This window comes from Salvelinus fontinalis, chromosome 19 (genome assembly GCF_029448725.1).
Source record: "Salvelinus fontinalis isolate EN_2023a chromosome 19, ASM2944872v1, whole genome shotgun sequence".
In the NCBI taxonomy this organism is placed as follows: Eukaryota; Metazoa; Chordata; class Actinopteri; order Salmoniformes; family Salmonidae; genus Salvelinus; species Salvelinus fontinalis.
The window spans coordinates 40039705-40060039 of NC_074683.1; positions in this window are offsets into that span (position 1 = coordinate 40039705).

The following is a 20335-nucleotide window of genomic DNA, read 5'->3' on the forward strand; positions in this document are numbered from 1 at the left end:
ATTTTGCAGAGAGCCACATCAATTTACAGAAATACTCATCATAAATGTTGATGAAATTACAAGTGTTATGCATGGAACTTTAGATAAACTTCTCCTTAAAACCTTTTCTCAATACAGGGGGTGCTGTTTCCACTTTGGAAAATATCGTCTCCAAATTAAACTGCCTCATACTCAATTCTTGCTCGTACAATATGCATATTATTATTACTATTGGATAGAAAACAATCTCTAGTTTCTAAAACCGTTTGAATTATGTCTGTGGGTGAACCAGAACTCTTTCTACAGCGAAGCACATGACAGGACATGCGAAGCTCTGAAAAATAGTCTCTGATCTCGGATCAGTTTAAAACTCTGTGTGTGCCCTATGGCTTGACATGAACTGCACCCGCCTTCCCCTGGATGTCAGTAACCAATGAGAAGTGGAATGGTGTCTCTACGTGTTTGTCAGAGTTTTTAAAAGGGAATGGAGTGAGATGTCCCTTCTTTTCGACGCTTGCCAGGACGCAAGGGAGGACATCAGAATCGCATGCTCAAAAGCTCTCGTTATTGATCAAAGATATATCCGTCTGTGATTTAATTCGATATAGGTGTTAGAAACATCATAACGAAGTTATTTGAAACCGATTTATATCAGTTTATGCGAGTATATTGCTATTTTTCGGAATTTCCTTAGTATTGCGTTTGAGGATTTGGGCATGTGTGTGCCGTGTAGCTATCGTTAGCTGCTAGTTTCGAAGTTGAGGAGGTCGTTTTACAACAAAGCAACGATTATTTTGGACAAAGGACACATTGCCCAAGATACTGATGGAAGCTCGTCCAAAAGTAAGAGTTATTTATGATTTTATTCCGTATTTATGTGGAAAAATGTAAACGCAGTTGTCAGCCATTTTTTGCGGCACTAATCTGGCTGTAACTCACAATGTATGTCTAGTAACGTAAATTTTAAAAATCTAAATCAGCGGTTGCATTAATAACCAATGCATCTTTCATTAGCTGTCCAACCTGTATTTTTTTAGTCAATCTAATCGATAAATAATCGTAAACATAGGTGCCTTTCCAAGATGGCGCCGGCCCAAATGCATGCCATGTTTTGACAGATTACATTGCATAACCACGATTTGTGATGCTAAATATGCACATTTTCGAACAAACTCTATATGCATTGTGTAATATGATGTTACAGGACTGTCATCTGAAGAATTCTGAGAAGGTTAGTGAAAAAATTTATATATTTTGGTGGCGATAACGTTATCGCCCCCTTTGCCTTGATTTAATGCTGGTGTGATGTTAGCTCATGTGGTATGCTAATATAACGATATATTGTGTTTTCGCTGTAAAACACTTAGAAAATCTGAAATATTGTCTGGATTCACAAGATCTGTGTCTTTCGATTGCTGTAGGCTGTGTATTTTTCAGAAATGTTTTAGGATGAGTATTTTGGTAATTGACGTCGGTCTCTGTAATTATTCCGGCTGCTTCCAACGCTATTTCAGATTGCAGCTGCAATGTACAACTGTGATTTATACCTGAAAAATGCACATTTTTCTAAAAAAACATATCCTATACCATAAATATGTTATCAGACTGTCATCTTATGAAGTTGTTTCTTGGTTAGTGGCTATATATATCTTTATTTTGTCGAATTAGTGATAGCTACTGATGGAGTAAAAAACTGGTAGAGTAAAAAAAGTGGTGTCTTTTGCTAACGTGGTTAGCTAATAGATTTACATATTGTGTCTTCCCTGTAAAACATTTTAAAAATCAGAAATGATGGCTGGATTCACAAGATCTGTATCTTTCATCTGGTGTCTTGGACTTGTGATTTAATGATATTTAGATGCTTGTATTTACTTGTGACGCTATGCTAGGCTATGCTAGTCAGCTTTTTTACTGTGGGGGGTGCTCCCGGATCCGGGATGAGTACCAAGTAAAAGTTATTGCAACCGCTGTGTCAGATTTCAAAAAAGCTTTACCGAATAAGCACACCATGCAATAATCTGAGTATGGCGCTCAGACACAAAAAACAAGCCATACAGATATCCGCCATGTTGTGGAGTCAACAGAAGTCAGAAATAGCGTTATAAATATTCACTTAACTTTGATGATCTTCATCAGAATGCACTCCCAGGAATCCCAGTTCCACAATAAATGTTTGTTTTGTTCGATAAAGTCCATCATTTGTTTCCAAATACCTCCTTTTTGTTCGCGCCTTGAGTTCACAAATCCAAATTCACAATGCAGTTCGTAAAAACATGTCAAACGATGTATAGAATCAATCTTTATGATGTTTTTAACATAAATCTTCAGTAATGTTCCAACTGGAGAATTCCTTTGTCTTCAGAAATGCAATGGAACGCAGGCCGCTCTCACGGGAGTACGCGTGATCAGCTCATGCCAGACACCTCATTGAAAGAGCTCTCATTCCCCCCTCCTTCACAGTAGAAGCCTGAAACAAGGATCTAAAGACTGTTGACATCTAGTGGAAGCCTTATGAAGTGCAATATGACCCCATAGACACTGTATATTCGATTGGCAATGAGTTGAAAAACTACAAACCTCAGATTTCCCACTTCCTGGTTGGATTTTTTCTCAGGTTTTTCCTGCCATATGAGTTATGTTATACGCACAGACATCATTCAAACAGTTTTAGAAACTTCAGAGTGTTTTCTATCCAAATCTACTAATAATAATATGCATATCTTAGCTCCTGGGCCTGAGTAGCAGGCAGTTTACTCTGGGCACCTTATTCATCCAAGCTACTTAATACTGCCCCCCAGCCATAAGAAGTTGTAACTTGTTTAATGTTTAATAAATGTATTTTTAAACCATTTACTGATCATTAGTAAAGTAGTGTTGCAGTCCCTAATCTAAAGTGAGGACTATTCATACTTTATTAATACTTTTAAAAAATGTTGAACAGTGACCAGTGCAATTTATCACAAAAAGATGGACATGCTATTGGTAGACATTCCAGCAGTACCTAAAGCTCCTTAAGTACACAAAATGACCTAGAACATATCAATGGTTAAACATTAAGCACACAACACAGAGGATGTTTAAGGAAATATGTTGAACATTTTATTCCAAAACAGTCTCACTTATAGTAGTGTGCTGAAGGAAGTAATGTGTTTTGTCTGAAAATGATAACATTCTTGTTTGTTGGCAGTGACTACCTAAACCAAAGTGTAGATTGCAGTCACTCATTAGAGCAGTTCATAGACTGCTTACAGGGTAATGGAACCAATATCTAAATACATAATTTAACTGAACATTATGTTTAAAGGGTTATTACCTTTAATACACAAAATCAAATCAAAATCAAATTGTATTGGTCACATACACATATTTAGAAGATGTTATTGCTAGTTAACCAACATTCTTTGTTCGTAGCTCCAACAGTGCAGTAGTATCTAACAATTCACAATAATACACACAAATCTAAAAAATAAAATAAATATATAAATATTAGGAATAGCAAAGTCTGAGTGGTATTGATAAAAAATGCAGTAGAATACAGTATGTACATATGAAATGGGTAAAATATTATGTTAACATTATTAAAGTGACTAGTGTTTCCTTTAAATTGACCAGTGATTCCATGTCTATGTACATAGGGCAGTATCCTCTAAGGTGCAGGGTTGAGTAACCGGGTGGTAGTCGGCTGGTGATGGGTATTTAACAGTCTGATGGCTTTGAGATAGAAGCTGTTTTTCAGTCTCTCGATCCCGGCATTGATGCACCTGTACTGACCTTGCCTTCTGGATGATAGCGGGTTGAACAGGCCGTTTCTCGGGTGGTTGATGGTCCTGATGATCTTTTTGGCCTTCCTGTGACATCGGGTACTGTAGGTGTCCTGGAGGGCAGGCAGTGTGCCCCCTGTGATACGTTTGGCAGACCGCACCACCCTTTGGAGATCCCTAAGTGTTTCGACCATTTACTCAGTACCTTGTTGAAGCACCTTTGCCAGCACCTTTGCCAGTATGACGATACAAGCTTGGCACACCTGTATTTGGGGAGTTTCTCCCATTCTTCTCTGAAGATCCTCTAAGGCCTGTCAGGTTGGATGGGGAGCGTCGCTTACTTGTCCTGAAGCCACTCTTGCATCGTCTTGGTTGTGTTTTTACGTCTAGGAGCAAAAACAACTCAGCCGCTAAGTGGTAGGCCACACAAGCTCACAGAACGGGAAGGTGTGCTGCAGCGCGTAGCGTGTAAAAATCCTATGTCCTCGGCTGCAACACTCAGTACCGAGTTCCAAACTAACTGTGAAAGCAACGTCAGCACAATAACTGTTCATTGGGAACTTCATGAAATGGATTTACATGGCCGAGCAGCCAAACACAATCTTAAGATCACCATGGGCAATGCCAAGTTTCGGCTCAAGTGTTGTAAAGCATGCCGTCATTGGACTCTAGAGCAGTGGAAACGCATTCTCTGGAGTGATTAATCACGCTTCAGTATCTGGCAGTCCGACAGACAAATCTGGGTTTGGCGGAATCCAGGAGAACGCTACCTGCCCCAATGCGTAGTGCCAACTGTAAAGTTTGGTGGAGGAGGAATAACGGTCTCAGGATGTTTTTCATGGGTTGAGCTAGGCCCCTTAGTTCCAGTGAAGGGAAATCTTAACACTACAGCATACAATGACATTGTAAACTTTGTGACAACAGTTTGGGGAAGGCCCTTTCCTGTTTCAGCATGAAAATGCCAAAGTGTACATAGTGAGGTCCATACAGAAATTGTTTGTCGAGATCGTTGTGGAAGAATCTGACTGGCCTGCACAGAGCCCTGACCTCAAACCCATCGAACACCTTTGGATCTGTACTCAACTTTTTTAAGTGACAATTTATCACTTTTCATCCGTTTTCTACCACTTGTTAATCCTTAATAAATAATAATAATAATTTATGCATTATTTTATCCATGGTTCAAAGTGACAGCTAAACATATTTTAACTCTGAAGCTCCTATAATTGTATTCCCTAGTTTCACAAAGGTTTTATATAGTTATGTTATACAATTGCTGTAATTGCTTCTTTCATGTAACAATATACTACATTACTTATCTCAGTGTTGTCATCATAGATACATGTTGTGTTGATACAGAATGATTAGGATGGAATGGATTTGAAGGACTTGGAGAAGGCATAAGAAGGCATAAGTCTGTTGTTGTTCCATGTTATTCAATGATAAATAGTATGTAAGTACATAAAAGTACATTCTGAGGACGTCATGAATCATTCTATATGTTGTTTAACATCTCCCTCTGGTGGCTCAATTGTGACACAACATCTTCAGCAGTAAAGTTGAAATGTACAATACTGCATGATATCAGATAATGTCCAAGTCTATCTCAATGGTGTATTGTGTAAGTAGTTGAGGGTAAAATGCAAGAATATGCAATTAAGGGTACAACTATAATGTTAAGTAATAAACCATTTGTAAGCCATTTACATTTTGTTCACAATATATTCATCATTACTCGCACATTTGTTAAATTTTAGTCAGCTAGGGATTCTCACATGTATAAATAACTACAATATGCATTAATGATTATGCACAACAGTGCAGGAGACCACAGCAGACACCACAACCACTCTCACTACATCACTGCTGCCAGGTCAAGGGTCACACCAGAGCAGCTCTCTCAGAGACTGTGGAGTCAGAACTAATATAGAGATTAGTAACACATTATAATAACACTTTGTAATAAAGAATGTATAATGGTTTAGTAAAGAGTTTATTCATCATTCATGTATTATAACTCCCACATTTGTTTTAGTAAGCTGGTTATTCACATATTTATTAACACCATTTATAGTATATAATAATGATGATCATTCATGAGATGTTTAATGAATTAACTTATAAACCATTCACTGATCATTAATACAGTCATTTTGCAGTCCCTAATCTAAAGTGAGGACATTTCATACTTCCGAATACTTTATAAATGTTTTGAACAGTGACCAGTGTAATTTATCACAAAAAGATGGACATGCTATTGGTAGATATTCCAGCAGTACTTGATGCTCCTTAAGTTCTCAAAATGACCTAGAACATATCAATGGTTAAACAATAAGCACACAACACAGAGGACATTAAAGGATATATATTGAGTATTTTATTCCAAAACAGTCACACTGTTGTAGTAGTGTGCTGAAGGAAGTAATGTGTTTGTCTGAAAATGATAACATTATTGTTTGTTGGCCCTGACTACCTAAACCAAAGTGTGGATTGCAGTCACTCATTAGAGAAGTTCATACACCGTTTACAGGGTAAGGGAACCAATTTCTAAATACATAATTTAACTGAACTTTACGTTTAAAGTGTTACAACCTTTAATACACTACAAGTGAAGGTGTCCAAATACTTATGACTTCTTCAAATGGGGTGACTAGATACAAAATTAGTATTTGTTCCTAAACGGTAAAACATATGTATGAAAATACCCTCAAGTAAAAGGTGACGATCTATAATGTCGCTTCATGAAACAGTAGATTTCATATACAAAATGCTGGATTGAAGAGGCCAGTTGAAAAAGAGAAAAAAGAGAAGAGGCCACTGACATCACTGTCAGCATAGATAGTTTGGGGCGGAGAGCTGTCGCTTATCCCCAAGTTGGGAGTGACTGAGTCTGGTCAGGCAGGAGGATGATGAAGGGGAGTGGTACTGCTGCCCCATGGAGTACCAAGGGCAGTTGAAGGAAGGAGGTAGGTTTTGCCATCTGTCGTAACAGTATGATGATCTGACCCCCCCTGTCACTGGAGGATAAGGTGGAGTTGGCTTGTAAACTCTGTAAATGACCCTCAAGTTTGGTTCCTCTTCTCTCTGGGCAGGTCGATGTTTGTAGCCGAGGGTGTCTGGCTAACAGCTCAGGCCCAGAGTTGGTTCTTGTGGATGGTGGTCTGGGAGAGCCATAGCTCACTGCTATTTGACCTCCCTCCTGGAGAAGGTGTTCCACAGAGGTAATGTTACTGGCCCATTCAACCCCCCGGCCAAGAGGCAGCTTTGCAGCCTGTCCACCAATGACTTTGCTTTGGTCCCCATGGCTAGAGTTTGGAGAGCATTGTCAACATAGAAGGTGTGCTTGACTGACTCCTGAACATCCGTGTTACCATCATGATGGTCCTGAGAATGTTTCTGGAGGAATTCAGGGAACTCAGCGAGGAACGCTATATATGTAACCAGTAGCGATAAAAAGTGATTGAATAGGCTGCATAGAGCTCATGACTAGAAGCTCAAAAAATGAAAACGTCATTTTTTTTTTGTTGGAAATTGAAATTTGCTATCATAAATGTTAGCAACACCTCCTCTCTAGCGGGATGCGCGGGGGATATGGTCACTAGTGTAACCAGGAAGTGAGGCCTCATTTAACACAGTAAATACATCAGGCTTAAGCCATGTTTCTGTCAGGCCAATCACATCAAGATTATGATCAGTGATAAATTCATTGACTATAACTGCCTTGGAAGTGAGGGATCTAACATTAAGTCACCCTATTTTGAGATGTGAGGTGTCACAATCTCTTTCAATAATGGCAGGAATGGAGGAGGTCTTTATTCCAGTGAGATTGCTAAGGCGAACACCGCCATGTTTAGTGTTGCCCAACCTAGGTCGAGACACATACACGGTCTCAATGGGGATAGCTGAGCCTACTACACTGACTTTGCTAGTGGCAGACTCCACTAAGTTGGCAGGCTGGCTAACAGCCTGCTGCCTGGCCTGCACCCTATCTCCTAAATATCCTTATAAACCATTTACTGATCATTAGTAAAGTAGTTTTCTAGTCCCTAATCTAAAGTGAGGACTATTAATACTTTCTTAATACTTTATAAATGTTTTGAACAGTGACCAGTGTAATTTATCACAATAAGATGGACATGCTATTGGTAGATATTCCAGCAGGACCTGATGCTCCTTAAGGTCTCAAAATGACCTAGAACATATCAATGGTTAAACAATAAGCACACAACACAGAGGATGTTAAAGAAAATATATCTTACATTTTATTACAAAACAGTCACACTGTTGTAGTAGTGTGCTAAAGGAAGTAATGTGTTTGTCTGAAAATGATAACTTTCTTGTTTGTTGGCAGTAACTACCAAAACCAAAGTGTGGATTGCAGTCACTCATTGGAAATCAAATCACATTTAATATGTCACAAACATGTGTTTAGCAGATGTTATTGTGGGTGTAGCGAAATGCTTGTGCATCTAGTTCCGACAGTGCAGCAATATCTAACAAGTAACATCTAACAAATTCACAACAAATACCTAACACACACAAATCTAAGTAAAGGAATGTAAATAAGAGTATATGAATATATGGATGAGCAATGTCAGAGCGGCATAGACTAAGAGAAGTTCATACACTGCTTACAGGGTAAGAGAACCAATATATAAATACATAAATTAAATGAACATTACATTTAAAGGGTTACTACCTTTAATACACTGCAAAATCAAATCAAAATCAAATTTTATAGGCCACATAAACATATTTAGCAGGTTATTGCAGGTGTAGTGAAATGCTTTTGTTCCTAGCTCCAACATTGCAGAAGTATCTAACTATTCACAACAATACACACAAATAAACACAACTAGATAGACAAACACAAACACAAATAGACAAAAAAAACAGTAGAATACAGTATATACACATGAGATGAGTAAAATAGCATGTAAACATTATTAAAGTGACTACTGTTCCATTATTAGTGACCAGTCATTCCAGGTCTATGTACATAGGGCAGCATCCTCTAAGGTGCAGGGTTGAGTAACTGGGTGGTAGTCGGCTAGTGATGGCTATTTAACAGTCTGATGGCTTTGAGTTAGAAGCTGTTATTCAGTCTCTCGGTCACAGCTTTGATGCACCTGTACTTATCTCACCTTCCGGATGATAGCGGGATGAACAGGTCGTGGCTTGGATGGTTGTTGTCCTTGATGATCTTTTTGGCCATCCTGTGACATCGGGTACTGTTGGTTTCCTGGAGGGCAGGCAGGTTGCCCCCGGTGATGCGTTGGACCGCACCACCCTGTGGAGAGCCCTAAGTATTCAGACCCTGTACTCAGTACCTTGTTGAAGCATTGTTTCCAGCGAATACAGGGTATGACGCTACAAGCTTGGCACACCTGTATTTGGGGAATTTCTCCCATTCTTCTCTGCAGATCTTCTCAAGCTCGGTCAGGTAGAATGGGGAGCGTCGCTGCACAGCTATTTTCAGGTCTCTCCACAGACGTTCGGTCAGGTTCTAGTCCGGGCTCTGGCAGAGCCATTCAAGCACATTCAGAGACTTGTCCCGAAGCCACTCCTGCATTGCCTTGGCTGTGTGCTTAGGGTCATTGTTCTTTTGGAAGGTGAACCTTTGACCCGTCTGAGGTCCTGAGAGCTCTGGGGCAGGTTTTCATAAAGGAACTCTCTCTGCACTTTGCTCCGTTCATCTTTCCCTATATCCTGACTAATCTCTCAGTCCCTTACACTGAAAAACATCCCGACAGCATGATGCTGCCACCACCGTGCTTCACCGTAGGGATGGTGCCAGGTTTCCTCCCAACACGACGCTTGGCATTCAGGCCAAAGAGTTAATTTTTGGTTTCATCAGACCAGAAAATCTTGTTTTTCATGGTCTGAGAGTCCTTTAGGTGCCACTTGGCAAATTCAAAGGCTGTTATGTGCCATCTACTGTGGTGTGGTTTCAGTCTGGCCACTCTACACTAAAGGCCTGATTGTTGGAGTGCTGCAGAGATGTTTGTCCTTCTGGAAGGTTCTCCCATCTCCACAGAGGAACTCCGGAGCACTCTCAGAGTGAACATCAGGTACTTGGTCACCTCCATGACCAAGGACCTTCTCCCTGATTGCTCAGTTTGGCCGGGCAGCCAGATCTAGGAAGAGTCTTGGTGGTTCCAAACTTCTTCCATTTAAGAATGGAGGCCACTGTGTTCTTGGGGGCCTTCAATGCTGAAGAAAAGTTTTGGTACCCTTCCACAGATCTGTGCCTCGACACATTCCTGTCTCGGAGCTCTACTGACATCTCCTTCGACCTTATGGCTTGGTTTCTGCTCTGACATGCACTGTCAACTGCGGGACCTTATATAGACTGGTATGTGCATTTCCAAAAAATAATATTTTTTATTTAACTAGGTAAGTCAGTTAAAGAACAAATTATTTTTTACGATGACGGCCTACACCGGCCAAACCCAGAGGACGCTGGGCCAATTGTGTGCTGTCCTATGGGACCTCCAATCACGACCAGTTTTGACCAGGGTTTCTAGCACTGAGATGCAGTGCCTTAGACCGCTCCGCCACTCCGGAGCCCAAATCATGTCCAATCAATTAAATCTACCACAGGTGGACTCCAATCAAGTTGTAGAAACATCTCAAGGAATGATCAATGGAAACAGGATGCACTTTAGCTCAATTTCTAGTCTCATAGCAAAGGGTCTGAATACTTATGTAAATAAGGTATTTCTATTTTATTTTTAATACATTTGCAAACATTCCTAAAAACCTGTTTGTGGGGTATTGTGTGTAGATTGATGAGAGAAAAAAGTGTTTAATACATTTTAGAATAAGGCTGTAACGTAACAAAATGTGTAAAAAGCCAGGAGGTCTGAATACTTTCCGAATGCACCGTTTGTATGAAAATACCCTAAAATAAAAGTTGATGTTCTATAATGTCACCTCATATTAAACTAAATCTCATATCCAAAGTGCTGGAGTAAAGCACTTTGCATATGGACACTGCATAGTAAAATAGAGAACAGGGATTACTTCAGTGTGCTGGGGCTGCAGTGCCTGGGTTAACCTCTACATCACCAGAGGAACAGAGTAGGATAAGGGCATGGCTAAAGGCTATAAGACCTGGTCGTCTAGTGAGACAGGAACAGAGAGTAAAATAATCAGATTTCTGGCGCGGAAGAATAGATTCAAGGCATAATGTACAGACAAGGGTATGGTAGGGTGTGAATACAGTGGAGGTAAACCTAGGCATTGAGTGACAATGAGAGAGGTTTTGTCTCTAGAGGCACCATTTAAGCCCACCATTTAAGCCAGGTGAGGTCACAGCATGTGTGGGGGGTGGAACAAAATGGCTAGCTAAGGAATATTGAGCAGGGCTGGAGGCTCTACAGTGAAATAAGACAATAATCATTAACCAAAACAGCAGTAGGCAAGGAATATTGACATTAGGGAGAGTCATGTGTAGCCGAGTGATCATAGGGTCCAGTGAGTAGCTAGGCGAGCTGGAGACATGGCGATTCAGACAGCTAGCAGGCCGGGTCTAGCAAGCTAGCAGATGGGTCTCTGGGAGACGTTGAAATGGAAGAGCCTGTAGAAACCCCCTCGGGCGGTTATGTCGGCAGACCAGTCGTGATGGATTTGCGGGGCTCCGTGTCGGCAGTGAAGGGGTCCAGGCCAAAAGGCAAATAGGTATTGTAGCCCAGGAATTGGCTGATGGATCTCTGAGGCTAGCCGGGAGATGGGCCTAGCTTGAGGCTAGCTCCAGGCTAACTGGTGCTTGCTTCGGGACAGAGACTTTAGCCAGGAGCAGCAGCTCGGATAGCAGCTAACTAGCTGCGATGAACCCGTGCAAAGGTTCAGCGCTTGTGGTAGGACTCCGGAGATGTGGTAGGGAAAAAGCAGTCCAATATGCTCTGGGTTGATATCACACTGTGCAGACAGGCAGGAGTTGATCGGGCTGAGGCTGGCTGATGTCCGAGTTAACGGTGATGACCGCTAGCAGTGGCTAACTGACTACTAGCTAGTAGCTAGTTAGCTGGCTAGCATCTGATGTTGATTCCGGTTCCAAAGCATAAAAAATAGCAGATCCGTACTACATTGGGTGAGGCGGATTGTAGGAGAGTATGTTCAGTCCGTAGATGGAAATTGAGATTTAAATGTTTTTATTATTAACGAAATATATACAAAGAAAAGGATTTATAAACGGGACAAGGCAAGAAAAAAACAGACAGTTGTGAAGAGGGAACGACAAAACCTACTCCCCCTCAAGAGACTGAAAAGATTTGGCATTGGTCCTCAGATACTCAAAAGGTGCTACAGCTGCACCATCGAGAGCATCCTGACTAGTTACATCACTGTTACATCACTGCAACTGCTCGGCCTCCGACCACAAAGCACTACAGAGGGGCCAAACATCCTGCCATCCAGGACCTCTATACCAGGCGGTGGAAGAGGAAGGCCCTAAAATGTGTCAGACTCCAGCCACCCCAGTCATAGACTGTTCCCTCTGCTACAGCACGGCAAGCGGTACTGGAGGACCAAGTATCGGTCCAAGAGGCTTCTAAACAGCTTCTACCCCCAAGCCACAAGACTCATCAACATATAATCAAATGGCTACCCAGACTATTTGCATTGCCCCCCCCTCCCCCTCTTACCTACATGTAGATATTACCTCAACTAACAGGTGCCCCCGCAAGTTGACTCTGCACCGGTACCTCCCTGTATATAGTCTCGCTAATGTTATTTTACTGCTGCTCTTTAAATACTTGTTACTTTTATTTCTTATTCTTATCTGTATTTTTTTCAACTGCATTGTTGGTTTTGGGCTCGTAATTAATAATTTCACTGTAAGCATATCACATGCGTATTCGGCGCACGTGACTAATAAAATATAATTTGATTTGACATTCCAAATATTGTCAATTGAAACCTAGGTGTGAACCTAATGTCTTGTTTTTTCTGTCCCCTACAGGTAGACTGGTGTCAGGCTGGAGCAGCAGCTGCCATGGCTGTGTATAGAAACATCTGTTCTTCAAAATTTCCATCCTGCAGCCAGTGGAGCAGCTTTCTCTGGCGCAGTTGGAAATTAAGATCCAGTGGGAACTAGTTCCTCCTGGTCTCATAGGCCCTCAGCATGTCCCTGTACAAGGTGCCACGAGGCCAACTGCAGACTGGTGCTGCCCTAGTAGGATGCAACTGGAACCACACTGTAAAGCATTTCCTGTAAAATGTACAGTAACTTACTGGAAGCAATTGGCCAGTAAGTTACCGTAATTTATTTTACAGTACAGTGACTGTAATCAATTTTTGGCAATTCATTTTTATGGTACTAACATTTTTACTGTAATGTAATTTACAGTACAGGAATTGCAGCTACATATTCTACACCTGCATTGCTTGATGTTTGGAGTTTTAGGCTGGGTTTCTGTACAGCACTTTGAGATATCAGCTGATGTAAGAAGGGCTATATAAATGCATTTGATTTGATTTGATATTACCCAGTGTTCTTTGCAAGTTACATTTTTTTTATTTACATTTTGGTCATTTAGCGGGCGCTCTTGTCCTTAGTAACGTACAGTCACTGCATTCAACCAAGGTTAATAAAAACGAAGGTATATCACAGTCATAGCAAGTAAAACCTTTCTGTTGAAATCACAGAAATACCGTGACGAGATCCTGAGGCCCATTTTAGTGCCATTCATTCACCACCATCACCTCATGTTTCAACATGATCATTTACGCATGTCAGTCTTCAACATCTGTACACGGGCATCACCGGCCAAACCTGGATGATGCTGGGCCAATTGTGCGCTGCCCTATGGTTACTCCCGGTTGTGATACAGCCTGGATTGCCACAACGTCTAGAATGTCATTGTATGTTGTAGTGTTAAGGTTTCCCTTTACTGGAACTAAGGGGCCCAGCTCCTTAGTTCCACTTTTTTCTCTCATCAATCTACACACAAACAGGTTTTTTGGAATGTTTGCAAATGTATTAAAAATAAAACAGAAATACCTTATTTACATAAGTATTCAGACCCTTTGCTATGCGACTCGAAATTGAGCTAAAGTGCATCCTGTTTCCATTGATCATCCTCGAGATGTTTCTACAACTTGATTGGAGTCCACCTGTGGTAGATTCAATTGATTGGACATGATTTGGGCTCCTGAGGGGCGGAGTGGTCTAAGGCACTGCATCTCAGTGCTAGAAATTTCAGAAGTTTGGAACCACCAAGACTCTTCCTAGATCTGGCTGCCCGGCCAAACTGAGCAATCAGGGAGAAGGTGACCAATGTTCCTGATGTTCACTCTGAAAGAGCTCCGGAGTTCCTCTGTGGAGATGGGAGAACCTTCCAGAAGGATAAACATCTCTGCAGCACTCCAACAATCAGGCCTGTATTGTAGAGTGGCCAAACTGAAGCCACACCACAGTAAAAGGTTTTAACTTCCGGCGCCGACCGAGATGGCCGCCTCGCTTCGCGTTCCTAGGGAACTATGCAGTATTTTGTTTTTTTATGTGTTATTCCTTACATTGGTACCCCAGGTAATCTTAGGTTTCATTACATACAGTCGGGAGGAACTACTGAATATAAGAGCAACGTCAACTCACCATCGTTACAACCAGGAATATGACTTTCCCGAAGAGGATCCTGTGTTTTGCCTTCCACCCAATACAATGGATCTGATCCCAGCCGGTGACCCTAAACAACGACGCCGAAAAAGGGGCAAACGAAGCGGTCTCCTGGTCAGGCTTCGGAGACGGGCACATCGCGCTCCACTCCCTAGCATACTACTCGCCAATGTCCAGTCTCTTGACAATAAGGTTGATGAAATCCGAGCAAGGGTAACATTCCAGAGAGATATCAGGGATTGTAACGTTCTTTGCTTCACGGAAACATGGCTCACTCAAGAGACGCTAACGGAGTCGGTGCAGCCAGCTGGTTTCTTCTCGCATCGCGCCGACAGAAACAAACATCTTTCTGGTAAGAAGAGGGGCGGGGGTGTATGCCTTATGATCAACGAGACGTGGTGTGATCATAACAACATACAGGAACTCAAGTCATTCTGTTCACCAGATTTAGAATTCCTCACAATCAAATGTCGACCGCATTATCTACCAAGGGAATTCTCTTCGATTATAATCACAGCCATATATCCCCCCCCAAGCAGACACATCGATGGCCCTGAACGAACTTTATCTGACTCTTTGTAAACTGGAAACCACACACCCTGAGGCTGCATTCATCGTAGCTGGGGATTTTAACAAGGCTAATCTGAAAACAAAACTTGTGCTACCAGGGCTGGTAAAACCTTGGATCATTGTTAAACTAACTTCCGCGACGCATATAAGGCCCTCCCCCGCCCTCCTTTTGGAAAAGCTGACCACGACTCCATTTTGTTGCTTCCAGCCTACAAACAGAAACTAAAACAGCAAGCTCCCGCGCTCAGATCTGTTCAACGCTGGTCCGACCAATCTGATTCCATGCTTCAAGACTGCTTCGATCACGTGGATTGGGATATGTTCCGCATTGCGTCCAACAACAACATTGACGAATACGCTGATTCGGTGAGCGAGTTCATTAGAAAGTGCATTGACGATGTCGTACCCACAGCAACGATTAAAACATTCCCAAACCAGAAACCGTGGATTGATGGCAGCATTCGCGTGAAACTGAAAGCGCGAACCACTGCTTTTAACCAGGGCAAGGTGACCGGAAACATGACCGAATACAAACAGTGTAGCTATTCCCTCCGCAAGGCAATCAAACAAGCTAAGTCCCAGTATAGAGACAAAGTAGAGTCGCAATTCAACAGCTCAGACACAAGAGGTATGTGGCAGGGTCTACAGTCAATCACGGATTACAAAAAGAAAACCAGCCCCGTCGCGGACCAGGATGTCTTGCTCCCAGACAGACTAAATAACTTTTTGGCTTGCTTTGAGGACAATACAGCGCCACTGACACGGCCCGCTACCAAAACCTGCGGGCTCTCCTTCACTGCAGCCGAGGTGAGTAAAACATTTAAACGTGTTAACCCTCGCAAGGCTGCAGGCCCAGACGGCATTCCCAGCCGCGTCCTCAGAGCATGCGCAGACCAGCTGGCTGGTGTGTTTAAGGACATATTCAATCAATCCTTATCCCAGTCTGCTGTTCCCACATGCTTCAAGAGGGCCACCATTGTTCCTGTTCCCAAGAAAGCTAAGGTAACTGAGCTAAACGACTACTGCCCCGTAGCACTCACTTCCGTCATCATGAAATGCTTTGAGAGACTAGTCAAGGACCATATCACCTCCACCCTACCTGACACCCTAGACCCACTCCAATTTGCTTACCGCCCCAATAGGTCCACAGACGACGCAATCGCAACCACACTGCACACTGCCCTAACCCATCTGGACAAGAGGAATACCTATGTGAGAATGCTGTTCATCGACTACAGCTCAGCATTTAACACCATAGTACCCTCAACTCGTCATCAAGCTCGAGATCCTGGGTCTCGACCCCGCCCTGTGCAACTGGGTCCTGGACTTCCTGACGGGCCGCCCCCAGGTGGTGAGGGTAGGTAACAACATCTCCACCCCGCTGATCTTCAACACTGGGGCCCCACAAGGGTGCGTTCTGAGCCCTCTCCTGTACTCCCTGTTCACCCACGACTGTGTGGTCATTCACGCCTCCAACTCAATCATCAAGTTTGCGGACGACACTACAGTGGTAGGCTTGATTACCAACAACGACGAGACGGCCTACAGGGAGGAGGTGAGGGCCCTCGGAGTGTGGTGTCAGGAAAATAATCTCACACTCAACGTCAACAAAACAAAGGAGATGATTGTGGACTTCAGGAAACAGCAGAGGGAGCACCCCCCTATCCACATCGACGGGACAGTAGTGGAGAAGGTGGAAAGTTTTAAGTTCCTCGGTGTACACATCACGGACAAACTGAATTGCTCCACCCACACAGACAGCGTTGTGAAGAAGGCGCAGCAGCGCCTCTTCAACCTCAGGAGGCTGAAGAAATTCAGCTTGTCACCAAAAGCACTCACAAACTTCTACAGATGCACAATCGAGAGCATCCTGTCGGGCTGTATCACCGCCTGGTACGGCAACTGCTCCGCCCACAACCGTAAGGCTCTCCAGAGGGTAGTGAGGTCTGCACAACGCATCACCGGGGGCAAACTACCTGCCCTCCAGGACACCTACACCACCCGATGTCACAGGAAGGCCATAAAGATCATCAAGGACAACAACCACCCGAGCCACTGCCTGTTCACCCCGCTATCATCCAGAAGGCAAGGTCAGTACAGGTGCATCAAAGCAGGGACCGAGAGACTGATAAACAGCTTCTATCTCAAGGCCATCAGACTGTTAAACAGTCACCACTAATATTTAGTGGCCGCTGCCAACATACTGACTCAACTCCAGCCACTTTAATAATGGGAATTGATGGAAATTATGTAAAAATGTATCACTAGCCACTTTAAACAATGCCACTTAATATAATGTTTACATACCCTACATTACTCATGTCATATGTATATGTATATACTGTACTGTATATCATCCACTGCATCTTGCCATCTTTATGTAACACATGTATCACTAGCCACTTTAAACTATGCCACTTTATGTTTACATTACTCATCTCATATGTATAGACTGTACACTATACCATCTACTGCATCTTGCCTATGCCGTTCCGTACCATCACTCATTCATATATCTTTATGTACATATTCTTCATCCCTTTACACTTGTGTGTATAAGGTAGTAGTTGTGGAATTGTTAGGTTAGATTACTTGTTGGTTATTACTGTATTGTCGGAACTAGAAGCACAAGCATTTCGCTACACTCGCATTAACATCTGCTAACCATGTGTATGTGACAAATACAATTTGATTTGATTTGATTTGAAAGGCACATAACAGCCTTTGAGTTTGCCAAATGGCGCCTAAAGGACTCTCAGACCATGAGAAACAAGATTCTCTGGTCTGATGAAAACAAAATGTAACTCTTTGGACTGAATGCCAAGCGTCGCATTGGGAGGAAACCTGGCACCATCCCTACGGTGAAGCATGGTGGTGGCAGCATCATGCTGCCGGGATGTTTTTCAGTGTAAGGGACTGAGAGACTAGTCAGGAAAAAGGGAAGTATGAAGGGAGTAAAGTACAGCGAGAGTTCCTTGATGAAAACCTGCCCCAGAGCTCTCAGGACCTCAGACGGGTCAAAGGTTCACCTTCCAAAAGAACAATGACCCTAAGCACACAGCCAAGACAATGCAGGAGTGGCTTCGGGACAAGTCTCTGAATGTGCTTGAATGGCCCAGCCAGAGCCCGGACTAGAACCTGACCGAATGTCTGTGGAGAGACCTGAAAATAGCTGTGCAGGGACGCTCCCCATTCTACCTGACCGAGCTTGAGAGGATCTGCAGAGAAGATTGGGAGAAATTCCCAAATACAGGTGTGCCAAGCTTGTAGCGTCATACCCTGTATTCGCTGGCAACAATGCTTCAACAAGTTCCTGAGTACAGGGTCTGAATACTTAAGGCTCTCCAGAGGGTGGTGTCCAACGCATCACCGGGGGAACCCTGCCTGCCCTCCAGGAAACCAACAGTACCCGATGTCACAGGATGGCCAAAAAGATCATCAAGGACAACAACCATCCAAGCCACGACCTGTTCATCCCGTTATCATCCGGAAGGTGAGATAAGTACAGGTGCATCAAAGCTGTGACCGAGAGACTGAATAACAGCTTCTAACTCAAAGCCATCAGACTGTTAAATAGCCATCGCTAGCCGACTACCACCCAGTTACTCAACCCTGCACCTTAGAGGATGCTGCCCTATGTACATAGACATGGAATCACTGGTCATTTTAATAATGGAACAATAGTCACTTTAATAATGTTTACATGCTATTTTACTCATCTCATATGTATATATTGTATTCTACTGTATTTTTTGTCAATGCCACTCAGACATTGCTTGTCCTAATAATTATATATTTCTTAATTCCATTCTTTTACTTTTAGATTTGTGTGTATTGTTGTAAGTTGTTAGATACTTCTGCACTGTTGGAGCTAGGAACACAAGCATTTCACTACACCTGCAATAACCTCTGCTAAATATGTTTATGTGGCATGTAAAATTAGATTTTGATTTGATTTGTTAGTGTATTAAAGTTAGTAACCCTTTAAATGTAATGTTCATTTAATTTATGGATTTATATATTGGTTCCCTGACCCTGTAAACAGTCTATGAACTGCTCTTAGTCTGTGCCTCTCTGACATTGCTCATCCACATATTCATATACTCTAAATTCCAGTCTTTACTTAGATTTGTGTGTATTAGGTATTTGTTGTGAATTTGTTAGATGTTACTTGTTAGATATTGCTGCACTGGCAGAACTAGATGCACAAGCATTTCGCTACAACCACAATAACATCTGCTAAACATCTTTATGTGACCCATACAAAATGAAATGTGATTTGATTTCTAATGAGTGACTGCAATCCACACTTTGGTTTTGGTAGTGACTGCCAACAAACAAGACTGTTATCATTTTCAGACAAACACATGACTTCCTTCAGCACACTACTACAACAATGTGACTGTTTTGGAATAAAATGTTAAATATATTTCCTTTAACATCCTCTGTGTTGTGTGCTTATTGTTTAACCATTGATTTGTTCTAGGTCATTGTGAGAACTTAAGGAGCATCAGGTACTGCTGGAATATCTACCAATAGAATGTCCTTCTTTTTTGTTATAAATTACACTGGTCACTGTTCAAAACATTTATAAAGTATTAAGAAAGTGTGAATAGTCCTCACTTTAGATTAGGGACTGCAAAACTACTTTACTAATGATCAGTAAATGGTTTATACGTTAATTTATTAAACATCTTACGAATGATCTTCTGAATCATTATTACATACTATGCTGTTTATAAATGTGCGAATAAATAGCTTATTAAAACAACTGTGGGAGTAATACATGAATGATGATTAAACTTTTAACTATTCAATTATACATTCTTTATTACAAAGTGTTATTATAAAGTGTTACCAATCTCTATATTCATTCTGACTCCACAGCATCTGAGACCTGCTCTGGTGTGACCCCTGACCTGGCAGCAGAGATGTAGTGAGAATAGTGGTTGTGAGATTAGTGGTAGTGTTCATACCCAGTATGTTGAGGTTGAACTGTCTGCTGCGGTCTCCTGCACTGTTGTGCTTAATCATTAATACATATAGTAGTTATTTATACATGTGAGAATACCTAGCTGACTAACATTTAACACATGTGGGGGGTAATGATTAATAAAAGGTGAACAAACTGTAAATTCCTTAAAAATAGTTTATTACCGCACATTATAAAGTGTTACCCATAATTGCATATTCTTACATTTGACCATCAACTACTTACACAATACACTATTGAGTTACACGTGGACGTTATCTGATATCATATTGTACATAAAACATGTTACTGCACTTGTTGAAGGCATGTGTGTCCCAATTGAGCCACTACAGGGTGATGTTAAACCTACATAATGACTCATGACATCCTCAAAATGTACTTTTAGAATACTTACATTATACTTACATATAA